The sequence below is a fragment of the Pelobates fuscus genome, chromosome 2 (assembly GCF_036172605.1).
Source record: "Pelobates fuscus isolate aPelFus1 chromosome 2, aPelFus1.pri, whole genome shotgun sequence".
NCBI lineage: Eukaryota > Metazoa > Chordata > Amphibia > Anura > Pelobatidae > Pelobates > Pelobates fuscus.
This window is the reverse complement of record NC_086318.1, coordinates 426,230,809-426,244,635: the sequence shown is the minus strand read 5'-3', so window position 1 is coordinate 426,244,635 and position 13,827 is coordinate 426,230,809. Positions and strand designations below refer to the sequence as shown.

The 13,827-nt window shown below is 32.0% G+C and overlaps 1 protein-coding gene across 1 annotated transcript in view; it reads right to left on the bottom strand.

Moving 5' to 3' along the window:
* DNAH14 (dynein axonemal heavy chain 14) overlaps positions 1-13,827 on the bottom strand; it is a 295,079-nt gene that overhangs the window by 158,624 nt on the left and 122,628 nt on the right. The window lies entirely within an intron of this gene.

Here is a 13,827-nt window from a genome sequence, read left to right as displayed (position 1 = left end):
CACATTTATATATTTGAAGCACTGTGATTGTAAGTTTGTGCTGGTGTGTTTTACTGTTTACTATGTGATAACACGTTTATATATTTGTAGCACTGTGATTGTAAGTTTGTGCTGGTGTGTTTTACTGTTTGCTATGTGATAACACATTTATATATTTGTAGCACTGTGATTGTAAGTTTGTGCTGGTGTGTTTTCCTGTTTACTATGTGATAACACGTTTATATATTTGTAGCACTGTGATTGTAAGTTTGTGCTGGTGTGTTTTACTGTTTACTATGTGATAACACATTTATATATTTGAAGCACTGTGATTGTAAGTTTGTGCTGCTGTGTTTTACTGTTTGCTATGTGATAACACATTTATATATTTGTAACACTGTGATTGTAAGTTTGTGCTGGTGTGTTTTACTGTTTACTATGTGATAACACGTTTATATATTTGTAGCACTGTGATTGTAAGTTTGTGCTGGTGTGTTTTACTGTTTACTATGTGATAACACGTTTATATATTTGAAGCACTGTGATTGTAAGTTTGTGCTGGTGTGTTTTACTGTTTGCTATGTGATAACACATTTATATATTTGTAGCACTGTGATTGTAAGTTTGTGCTGGTGTGTTTTACTGTTTGCTATGTGATAACACGTTTATATATTTGTAGCACTGTGATTGTAAGTTTGTGCTGGTGTGTTTTACTGTTTACTATGTGATAACACATTTATATATTTGAAGCACTGTGATTGTAAGTTTGTGCTGGTGTGTTTTACTGTTTGCTATGTGATAACACATTTATATATTTGAAGCACTGTGATTGTAAGTTTGTGCTGGTGTGTTTTACTGTTTGCTATGTGATAACACATTTATATATTTGAAGCACTGTGATTGTAAGTTTGTGCTGGTGTGTTTTACTGTTTGCTATGTGATAACACATTTATATATTTGTAGCACTGTGATTGTAAGTTTGTGCTGGTGTGTTTTACTGTTTACTATGTGATAACACATTTATATATTTGTAGCACTGTGATTGTAAGTTTGTGCTGGTGTGTTTTACTGTTTGCTATGTGATAACACATTTATATATTTGTAGCACTGTGATTGTAAGTTTGTGCTGGTGTGTTTTACTGTTTACTATGTGAGAACACGTTTATATATTTGTAGCACTGTGATTGTAAGTTTGTGCTGCTGTGTTTTACTGTTTGCTATGTGATAACACATTTATATATTTGTAGCACTGTGATTGTAAGTTTGTGCTGGTGTGTTTTACTGTTTGCTATGTGATAACACATTTATATATTTGTAGCACTGTGATTGTAAGTTTGTGCTGGTGTGTTTTACTGTTTACTATGTGATAACACATTTATATATTTGTAGCACTGTGATTGTAAGTTTGTGCTGGTGTGTTTTACTGTTTACTATGTGATAACACATTTATATATTTGTAGCACTGTGATTGTAAGTTTGTGCTGGTGTGTTTTACTGTTTACTATGTGAGAACACGTTTATATATTTGTAGCACTGTGATTGTAAGTTTGTGCTGGTGTGTTTTACTGTTTACTATGTGATAACACGTTTATATATAAATGTGTTATCACATAGTAAACAGTAAAACACACCAGCACAAACTTACAATCACAGTGCTACAAATATATAAATGTGTTATCACATAGTAAACAGTAAAACACACCAGCACAAACTTACAATCACAGTGCTACAAATATATAAACGTGTTATCACATAGTAAACAGTAAAACACACCAGCACAAACTTACAATCACAGTGCTACAAATATATAAACGTGTTCTCACATAGTAAACAGTAAAACACACCAGCACAAACTTACAATCACAGTGCTACAAATATATAAATGTGTTATCACATAGTAAACAGTAAAACACACCAGCACAAACTTACAATCACAGTGCTACAAATATATAAATGTGTTATCACATAGTAAACAGTAAAACACACCAGCACAAACTTACAATCACAGTGCTACAAATATATAAATGTGTTATCACATAGCAAACAGTAAAACACACCAGCACAAACTTACAATCACAGTGCTACAAATATATAAATGTGTTATCACATAGCAAACAGTAAAACACAGCAGCACAAACTTACAATCACAGTGCTACAAATATATAAACGTGTTCTCACATAGTAAACAGTAAAACACACCAGCACAAACTTACAATCACAGTGCTACAAATATATAAATGTGTTATCACATAGCAAACAGTAAAACACACCAGCACAAACTTACAATCACAGTGCTACAAATATATAAATGTGTTATCACATAGTAAACAGTAAAACACACCAGCACAAACTTACAATCACAGTGCTACAAATATATAAATGTGTTATCACATAGCAAACAGTAAAACACACCAGCACAAACTTACAATCACAGTGCTTCAAATATATAAATGTGTTATCACATAGTAAACAGTAAAACACACCAGCACAAACTTACAATCACAGTGCTTCAAATATATAAATGTGTTATCACATAGCAAACAGTAAAACACACCAGCACAAACTTACAATCACAGTGCTTCAAATATATAAATGTGTTATCACATAGTAAACAGTAAAACACACCAGCACAAACTTACAATCACAGTGCTACAAATATATAAACGTGTTATCACATAGCAAACAGTAAAACACACCAGCACAAACTTACAATCACAGTGCTACAAATATATAAATGTGTTATCACATAGCAAACAGTAAAACACACCAGCACAAACTTACAATCACAGTGCTTCAAATATATAAACGTGTTATCACATAGTAAACAGTAAAACACACCAGCACAAACTTACAATCACAGTGCTACAAATATATAAACGTGTTATCACATAGTAAACAGTAAAACACACCAGCACAAACTTACAATCACAGTGTTACAAATATATAAATGTGTTATCACATAGCAAACAGTAAAACACAGCAGCACAAACTTACAATCACAGTGCTTCAAATATATAAATGTGTTATCACATAGTAAACAGTAAAACACACCAGCACAAACTTACAATCACAGTGCTACAAATATATAAACGTGTTATCACATAGTAAACAGGAAAACACACCAGCACAAACTTACAATCACAGTGCTACAAATATATAAATGTGTTATCACATAGCAAACAGTAAAACACACCAGCACAAACTTACAATCACAGTGCTACAAATATATAAACGTGTTATCACATAGTAAACAGTAAAACACACCAGCACAAACTTACAATCACAGTGCTTCAAATATATAAATGTGTTATCACATAGTAAACAGTAAAACACACCAGCACAAACTTACAATCACAGTGCTACAAATATATAAATGTGTTATCACATAGCAAACAGTAAAACACACCAGCACAAACTTACAATCACAGTGCTACAAATATATAAATGTGTTATCACATAGCAAACAGTAAAACACACCAGCACAAACTTACAATCACAGTGCTACAAATATATAAACGTGTTATCACATAGTAAACAGTAAAACACACCAGCACAAACTTACAATCACAGTGCTTCAAATATATAAATGTGTTATCACATAGTAAACAGTAAAACACACCAGCACAAACTTACAATCACAGTGCTACAAATATATAAATGTGTTATCACATAGGAAACAGTAAAACACAGCAGCACAAACTTACAATCACAGTGCTACAAATATATAAATGTGTTATCACATAGTAAACAGTAAAACACACCAGCACAAACTTACAATCACAGTGCTTCAAATATATAAATGTGTTATCACATAGCAAACAGTAAAACACAGCAGCACAAACTTACAATCACAGTGCTACAAATATATAAATGTGTTATCACATAGGAAACAGTAAAACACACCAGCACAAACTTACAATCACAGTGCTTCAAATATATAAATGTGTTATCACATAGCAAACAGTAAAACACACCAGCACAAACTTACAATCACAGTGCTACAAATATATAAACGTGTTATCACATAGTAAACAGTAAAACACACCAGCACAAACTTACAATCACAGTGCTACAAATATATAAACGTGTTATCACATAGCAAACAGTAAAACACACCAGCACAAACTTACAATCACAGTGCTACAAATATATAAATGTGTTATCACATAGTAAACAGTAAAACACACCAGCACAAACTTACAATCACAGTGCTACAAATATATAAACGTGTTATCACATAGTAAACAGTAAAAACACACCAGCACAAACTTACAATCACAGTGCTACAAATATATAAACGTGTTATCACATAGCAAACAGTAAAACACACCAGCACAAACTTACAATCACAGTGCTACAAATATATAAATGTGTTATCACATAGTAAACAGTAAAACACACCAGCACAAACTTACAATCACAGTGTTACAAATATATAAACGTGTTATCACATAGCAAACAGTAAAACACACCAGCACAAACTTACAATCACAGTGCTTCAAATATATAAACGTGTTATCACATAGCAAACAGTAAAACACACCAGCACAAACTTACAATCACAGTGCTTCAAATATATAAACGTGTTATCACATAGTAAACAGTAAAACACACCAGCACAAACTTACAATCACAGTGTTACAAATATATAAACGTGTTATCACATAGCAAACAGTAAAACACACCAGCACAAACTTACAATCACAGTGCTACAAATATATAAATGTGTTATCACATAGTAAACAGTAAAACACACCAGCACAAACTTACAATCACAGTGCTACAAATATATAAATGTGTTATCACATAGTAAACAGTAAAACAAACCAGCACAAACTTACAATCACAGTGCTACAAATATATAAACGTGTTATCACATAGTAAACAGTAAAACACACCAGCACAAACTTACAATCACAGTGCTTCAAATATATAAACGTGTTATCACATAGTAAACAGTAAAACACACCAGCACAAACTTACAATCACAGTGTTACAAATATATAAACGTGTTATCACATAGCAAACAGTAAAACACACCAGCACAAACTTACAATCACAGTGCTACAAATATATAAATGTGTTATCACATAGTAAACAGTAAAACACACCAGCACAAACTTACAATCACAGTGCTACAAATATATAAATGTGTTATCACATAGTAAACAGTAAAACAAACCAGCACAAACTTACAATCACAGTGCTACAAATATATAAACGTGTTATCACATAGTAAACAGGAAAACACACCAGCACAAACTTACAATCACAGTGCTACAAATATATAAATGTGTTATCACATAGCAAACAGTAAAACACACCAGCACAAACTTACAATCACAGTGCTACAAATATATAAACGTGTTATCACATAGTAAACAGTAAAACACACCAGCACAAACTTACAATCACAGTGCTTCAAATATATAAATGTGTTATCACATAGTAAACAGTAAAACACACCAGCACAAACTTACAATCACAGTGCTACAAATATATAAATGTGTTATCACATAGTAAACAGTAAAACACACCAGCACAAACTTACAATCACAGTGCTACAAATATATAAATGTGTTATCACATAGTAAACAGTAAAACACACCAGCACAAACTTACAATCACAGTGCTACAAATATATAAACGTGTTATCACATAGCAAACAGTAAAACACACCAGCACAAACTTACAATCACAGTGCTTCAAATATATAAATGTGTTATCACATAGTAAACAGTAAAACACACCAGCACAAACTTACAATCACAGTGCTACAAATATATAAATGTGTTATCACATAGTAAACAGTAAAACACACCAGCACAAACTTACAATCACAGTGCTTCAAATATATAAATGTGTTATCACATAGTAAACAGTAAAACACACCAGCACAAACTTACAATCACAGTGCTACAAATATATAAATGTGTTATCACATAGTAAACAGTAAAACACACCAGCACAAACTTACAATCACAGTGCTACAAATATATAAATGTGTTATCACATAGCAAACAGTAAAACACACCAGCACAAACTTACAATCACAGTGCTTCAAATATATAAATGTGTTATCACATAGTAAACAGTAAAACACACCAGCACAAACTTACAATCACAGTGCTACAAATATATAAATGTGTTATCACATAGCAAACAGTAAAACACACCAGCACAAACTTACAATCACAGTGCTACAAATATATAAATGTGTTATCACATAGTAAACAGTAAAACACACCAGCACAAACTTACAATCACAGTGCTACAAATATATAAATGTGTTATCACATAGTAAACAGTAAAACACACCAGCACAAACTTACAATCACAGTGCTACAAATATATAAATGTGTTATCACATAGTAAACAGTAAAACACACCAGCACAAACTTACAATCACAGTGCTACAAATATATAAATGTGTTATCACATAGCAAACAGTAAAACACACCAGCACAAACTTACAATCACAGTGCTACAAATATATCAATGTGTTATCACATAGCAAACAGTAAAACACACCAGCACAAACTTACAATCACAGTGCTACAAATATATAAACGTGTTATCACATAGTAAACAGGAAAACACACCAGCACAAACTTACAATCACAGTGCTACAAATATATAAATGTGTTATCACATAGTAAACAGTAAAACACACCAGCACAAACTTACAATCACAGTGCTACAAATATATAAATGTGTTATCACATAGCAAACAGTAAAACACACCAGCACAAACTTACAATCACAGTGCTACAAATATATAAACGTGTTATCACATAGCAAACAGTAAAACACACCAGCACAAACTTACAATCACAGTGCTTCAAATATATAAATGTGTTATCACATAGCAAACAGTAAAACACACCAGCACAAACTTACAATCACAGTGCTACAAATATATAAACGTGTTATCACATAGCAAACAGTAAAACACACCAGCACAAACTTACAATCACAGTGCTACAAATATATAAATGTGTTATCACATAGTAAACAGTAAAACACACCAGCACAAACTTACAATCACAGTGCTACAAATATATAAATGTGTTATCACATAGTAAACAGTAAAACACACCAGCACAAACTTACAATCACAGTGCTACAAATATATAAATGTGTTATCACATAGTAAACAGTAAAACACACCAGCACAAACTTACAATCACAGTGCTACAAATATATAAATGTGTTATCACATAGCAAACAGTAAAACACACCAGCACAAACTTACAATCACAGTGCTTCAAATATATAAATGTGTTATCACATAGTAAACAGTAAAACACACCAGCACAAACTTACAATCACAGTGCTACAAATATATAAACGTGTTATCACATAGTAAACAGTAAAACACACCAGCACAAACTTACAATCACAGTGCTACAAATATATAAATGTGTTATCACATAGTAAACAGTAAAACACACCAGCACAAACTTACAATCACAGTGCTTCAAATATATAAATGTGTTATCACATAGTAAACAGTAAAACACACCAGCACAAACTTACAATCACAGTGCTACAAATATATAAATGTGTTATCACATAGTAAACAGTAAAACACACCAGCACAAACTTACAATCACAGTGCTACAAATATATAAATGTGTTATCACATAGCAAACAGTAAAACACACCAGCACAAACTTACAATCACAGTGCTTCAAATATATAAATGTGTTATCACATAGTAAACAGTAAAATACACCAGCACAAACTTACAATCACAGTGCTACAAATATATAAACGTGTTATCACATAGTAAACAGGAAAACACACCAGCACAAACTTACAATCACAGTGCTACAAATATATAAATGTGTTATCACATAGCAAACAGTAAAACACACCAGCACAAACTTACAATCACAGTGCTACAAATATATAAACGTGTTATCACATAGTAAACAGTAAAACACACCAGCACAAACTTACAATCACAGTGCTTCAAATATATAAATGTGTTATCACATAGTAAACAGTAAAACACACCAGCACAAACTTACAATCTCAGTGCTACAAATATATAAATGTGTTATCACATAGTAAACAGTAAAACACACCAGCACAAACTTACAATCACAGTGCTACAAATATATAAACGTGTTATCACATAGTAAACAGTAAAACACACCAGCACAAACTTACAATCACAGTGCTACAAATATATAAATGTGTTATCACATAGCAAACAGTAAAACACACCAGCACAAACTTACAATCACAGTGTTACAAATATATAAATGTGTTATCACATAGTAAACAGTAAAACACACCAGCACAAACTTACAATCACAGTGCTACAAATATATAAATGTGTTATCACATAGTAAACAGTAAAACACACCAGCACAAACTTACAATCACAGTGCTTCAAATATATAAACGTGTTATCACATAGTAAACAGTAAAACACACCAGCACAAACTTACAATCACAGTGCTACAAATATATAAATGTGTTATCACATAGCAAACAGTAAAACACACCAGCACAAACTTACAATCACAGTGCTACAAATATATAAATGTGTTATCACATAGTAAACAGTAAAACACACCAGCACAAACTTACAATCACAGTGCTTCAAATATATAAATGTGTTATCACATAGTAAACAGTAAAACACACCAGCACAAACTTACAATCACAGTGCTACAAATATATAAATGTGTTATCACATAGTAAACAGTAAAACACACCAGCACAAACTTACAATCACAGTGCTACAAATATATAAATGTGTTATCACATAGCAAACAGTAAAACACACCAGCACAAACTTACAATCACAGTGCTACAAATATATAAACGTGTTATCACATAGCAAACAGTAAAACACACCAGCACAAACTTACAATCACAGTGCTTCAAATATATAAATGTGTTATCACATAGTAAACAGTAAAACACACCAGCACAAACTTACAATCACAGTGCTACAAATATATAAATGTGTTATCACATAGTAAACAGTAAAACACACCAGCACAAACTTACAATCACAGTGCTTCAAATATATAAATGTGTTATCACATAGTAAACAGTATAACACACCAGCACAAACTTACAATCACAGTGCTACAAATATATAAATGTGTTATCACATAGTAAACAGTAAAACACACCAGCACAAACTTACAATCACAGTGCTACAAATATATAAATGTGTTATCACATAGCAAACAGTAAAACACACCAGCACAAACTTACAATCACAGTGCTTCAAATATATAAATGTGTTATCACATAGTAAACAGTAAAACACACCAGCACAAACTTACAATCACAGTGCTACAAATATATAAATGTGTTATCACATAGCAAACAGTAAAACACACCAGCACAAACTTACAATCACAGTGCTACAAATATATAAATGTGTTATCACATAGTAAACAGTAAAACACACCAGCACAAACTTACAATCACAGTGCTTCAAATATATAAATGTGTTATCACATAGTAAACAGTAAAACACACCAGCACAAACTTACAATCACAGTGCTACAAATATATAAATGTGTTATCACATAGTAAACAGTAAAACACACCAGCACAAACTTACAATCACAGTGCTACAAATATATAAATGTGTTATCACATAGCAAACAGTAAAACACACCAGCACAAACTTACAATCACAGTGCTTCAAATATATAAATGTGTTATCACATAGTAAACAGTAAAACACACCAGCACAAACTTACAATCACAGTGCTACAAATATATAAATGTGTTATCACATAGCAAACAGTAAAACACACCAGCACAAACTTACAATCACAGTGCTACAAATATATAAATGTGTTATCACATAGTAAACAGTAAAACACACCAGCACAAACTTACAATCACAGTGCTACAAATATATAAATGTGTTATCACATAGTAAACAGTAAAACACACCAGCACAAACTTACAATCACAGTGCTACAAATATATAAATGTGTTATCACATAGTAAACAGTAAAACACACCAGCACAAACTTACAATCACAGTGCTACAAATATATAAATGTGTTATCACATAGCAAACAGTAAAACACACCAGCACAAACTTACAATCACAGTGCTACAAATATATCAATGTGTTATCACATAGCAAACAGTAAAACACACCAGCACAAACTTACAATCACAGTGCTACAAATATATAAACGTGTTATCACATAGTAAACAGGAAAACACACCAGCACAAACTTACAATCACAGTGCTACAAATATATAAATGTGTTATCACATAGTAAACAGTAAAACACACCAGCACAAACTTACAATCACAGTGCTTCAAATATATAAATGTGTTATCACATAGTAAACAGTAAAACACACCAGCACAAACTTACAATCACAGTGCTACAAATATATAAATGTGTTATCACATAGGAAACAGTAAAACACAGCAGCACAAACTTACAATCACAGTGCTACAAATATATAAATGTGTTATCACATAGTAAACAGTAAAACACACCAGCACAAACTTACAATCACAGTGCTTCAAATATATAAATGTGTTATCACATAGCAAACAGTAAAACACAGCAGCACAAACTTACAATCACAGTGCTACAAATATATAAATGTGTTATCACATAGGAAACAGTAAAACACACCAGCACAAACTTACAATCACAGTGCTACAAATATATAAACGTGTTATCACATAGTAAACAGTAAAACACACCAGCACAAACTTACAATCACAGTGCTTCAAATATATAAACGTGTTATCACATAGCAAACAGTAAAACACACCAGCACAAACTTACAATCACAGTGCTACAAATATATAAATGTGTTATCACATAGCAAACAGTAAAACACACCAGCACAAACTTACAATCACAGTGCTACAAATATATAAACGTGTTATCACATAGTAAACAGTAAAACACACCAGCACAAACTTACAATCACAGTGCTTCAAATATATAAACGTGTTATCACATAGCAAACAGTAAAACACACCAGCACAAACTTACAATCACAGTGCTACAAATATATAAATGTGTTATCACATAGTAAACAGTAAAACACACCAGCACAAACTTACAATCACAGTGCTACAAATATATAAACGTGTTATCACATAGTAAACAGTAAAACACACCAGCACAAACTTACAATCACAGTGCTACAAATATATAAACGTGTTATCACATAGCAAACAGTAAAACACACCAGCACAAACTTACAATCACAGTGCTACAAATATATAAATGTGTTATCACATAGTAAACAGTAAAACACACCAGCACAAACTTACAATCACAGTGTTACAAATATATAAACGTGTTATCACATAGCAAACAGTAAAACACACCAGCACAAACTTACAATCACAGTGCTTCAAATATATAAACGTGTTATCACATAGCAAACAGTAAAACACACCAGCACAAACTTACAATCACAGTGCTTCAAATATATAAACGTGTTATCACATAGTAAACAGTAAAACACACCAGCACAAACTTACAATCACAGTGTTACAAATATATAAACGTGTTATCACATAGCAAACAGTAAAACACACCAGCACAAACTTACAATCACAGTGCTACAAATATATAAATGTGTTATCACATAGTAAACAGTAAAACACACCAGCACAAACTTACAATCACAGTGCTACAAATATATAAATGTGTTATCACATAGTAAACAGTAGAACAAACCAGCACAAACTTACAATCACAGTGCTACAAATATATAAACGTGTTATCACATAGTAAACAGTAAAACACACCAGCACAAACTTACAATCACAGTGCTTCAAATATATAAACGTGTTATCACATAGTAAACAGTAAAACACACCAGCACAAACTTACAATCACAGTGTTACAAATATATAAACGTGTTATCACATAGCAAACAGTAAAACACACCAGCACAAACTTACAATCACAGTGCTACAAATATATAAATGTGTTATCACATAGTAAACAGTAAAACACACCAGCACAAACTTACAATCACAGTGCTACAAATATATAAATGTGTTATCACATAGTAAACAGTAAAACAAACCAGCACAAACTTACAATCACAGTGCTACAAATATATAAACGTGTTATCACATAGTAAACAGGAAAACACACCAGCACAAACTTACAATCACAGTGCTACAAATATATAAATGTGTTATCACATAGCAAACAGTAAAACACACCAGCACAAACTTACAATCACAGTGCTACAAATATATAAACGTGTTATCACATAGTAAACAGTAAAACACACCAGCACAAACTTACAATCACAGTGCTTCAAATATATAAATGTGTTATCACATAGTAAACAGTAAAACACACCAGCACAAACTTACAATCACAGTGCTACAAATATATAAATGTGTTATCACATAGTAAACAGTAAAACACACCAGCACAAACTTACAATCACAGTGCTACAAATATATAAATGTGTTATCACATAGTAAACAGTAAAACACACCAGCACAAACTTACAATCACAGTGCTACAAATATATAAACGTGTTATCACATAGCAAACAGTAAAACACACCAGCACAAACTTACAATCACAGTGCTTCAAATATATAAATGTGTTATCACATAGTAAACAGTAAAACACACCAGCACAAATTTACAATCACAGTGCTACAAATATATAAATGTGTTATCACATAGTAAACAGTAAAACACACCAGCACAAACTTACAATCACAGTGCTTCAAATATATAAATGTGTTATCACATAGTAAACAGTAAAACACACCAGCACAAACTTACAATCACAGTGCTACAAATATATAAATGTGTTATCACATAGTAAACAGTAAAACACACCAGCACAAACTTACAATCACAGTGCTACAAATATATAAATGTGTTATCACATAGCAAACAGTAAAACACACCAGCACAAACTTACAATCACAGTGCTTCAAATATATAAATGTGTTATCACATAGTAAACAGTAAAACACACCAGCACAAACTTACAATCACAGTGCTACAAATATATAAATGTGTTATCACATAGCAAACAGTAAAACACACCAGCACAAACTTACAATCACAGTGCTACAAATATATAAATGTGTTATCACATAGTAAACAGTAAAACACACCAGCACAAACTTACAATCACAGTGCTACAAATATATAAATGTGTTATCACATAGTAAACAGTAAAACACACCAGCACAAACTTACAATCACAGTGCTACAAATATATAAATGTGTTATCACATAGTAAACAGTAAAACACACCAGCACAAACTTACAATCACAGTGCTACAAATATATAAATGTGTTATCACATAGCAAACAGTAAAACACACCAGCACAAACTTACAATCACAGTGCTACAAATATATCAATGTGTTATCACATAGCAAACAGTAAAACACACCAGCACAAACTTACAATCACAGTGCTACAAATATATAAACGTGTTATCACATAGTAAACAGGAAAACACACCAGCACAAACTTACAATCACAGTGCTACAAATATATAAATGTGTTATCACATAGTAAACAGTAAAACACACCAGCACAAACTTACAATCACAGTGCTACAAATATATAAATGTGTTATCACATAGCAAACAGTAAAACACACCAGCACAAACTTACAATCACAGTGCTACAAATATATAAACGTGTTATCACATAGCAAACAGTAAAACACACCAGCACAAACTTACAACCACAGTGCTTCAAATATATAAATGTGTTATCACATAGCAAACAGTAAAACACACCAGCACAAACTTACAATCACAGTGCTACAAATATATAAACGTGTTATCACATAGCAAACAGTAAAACACACCAGC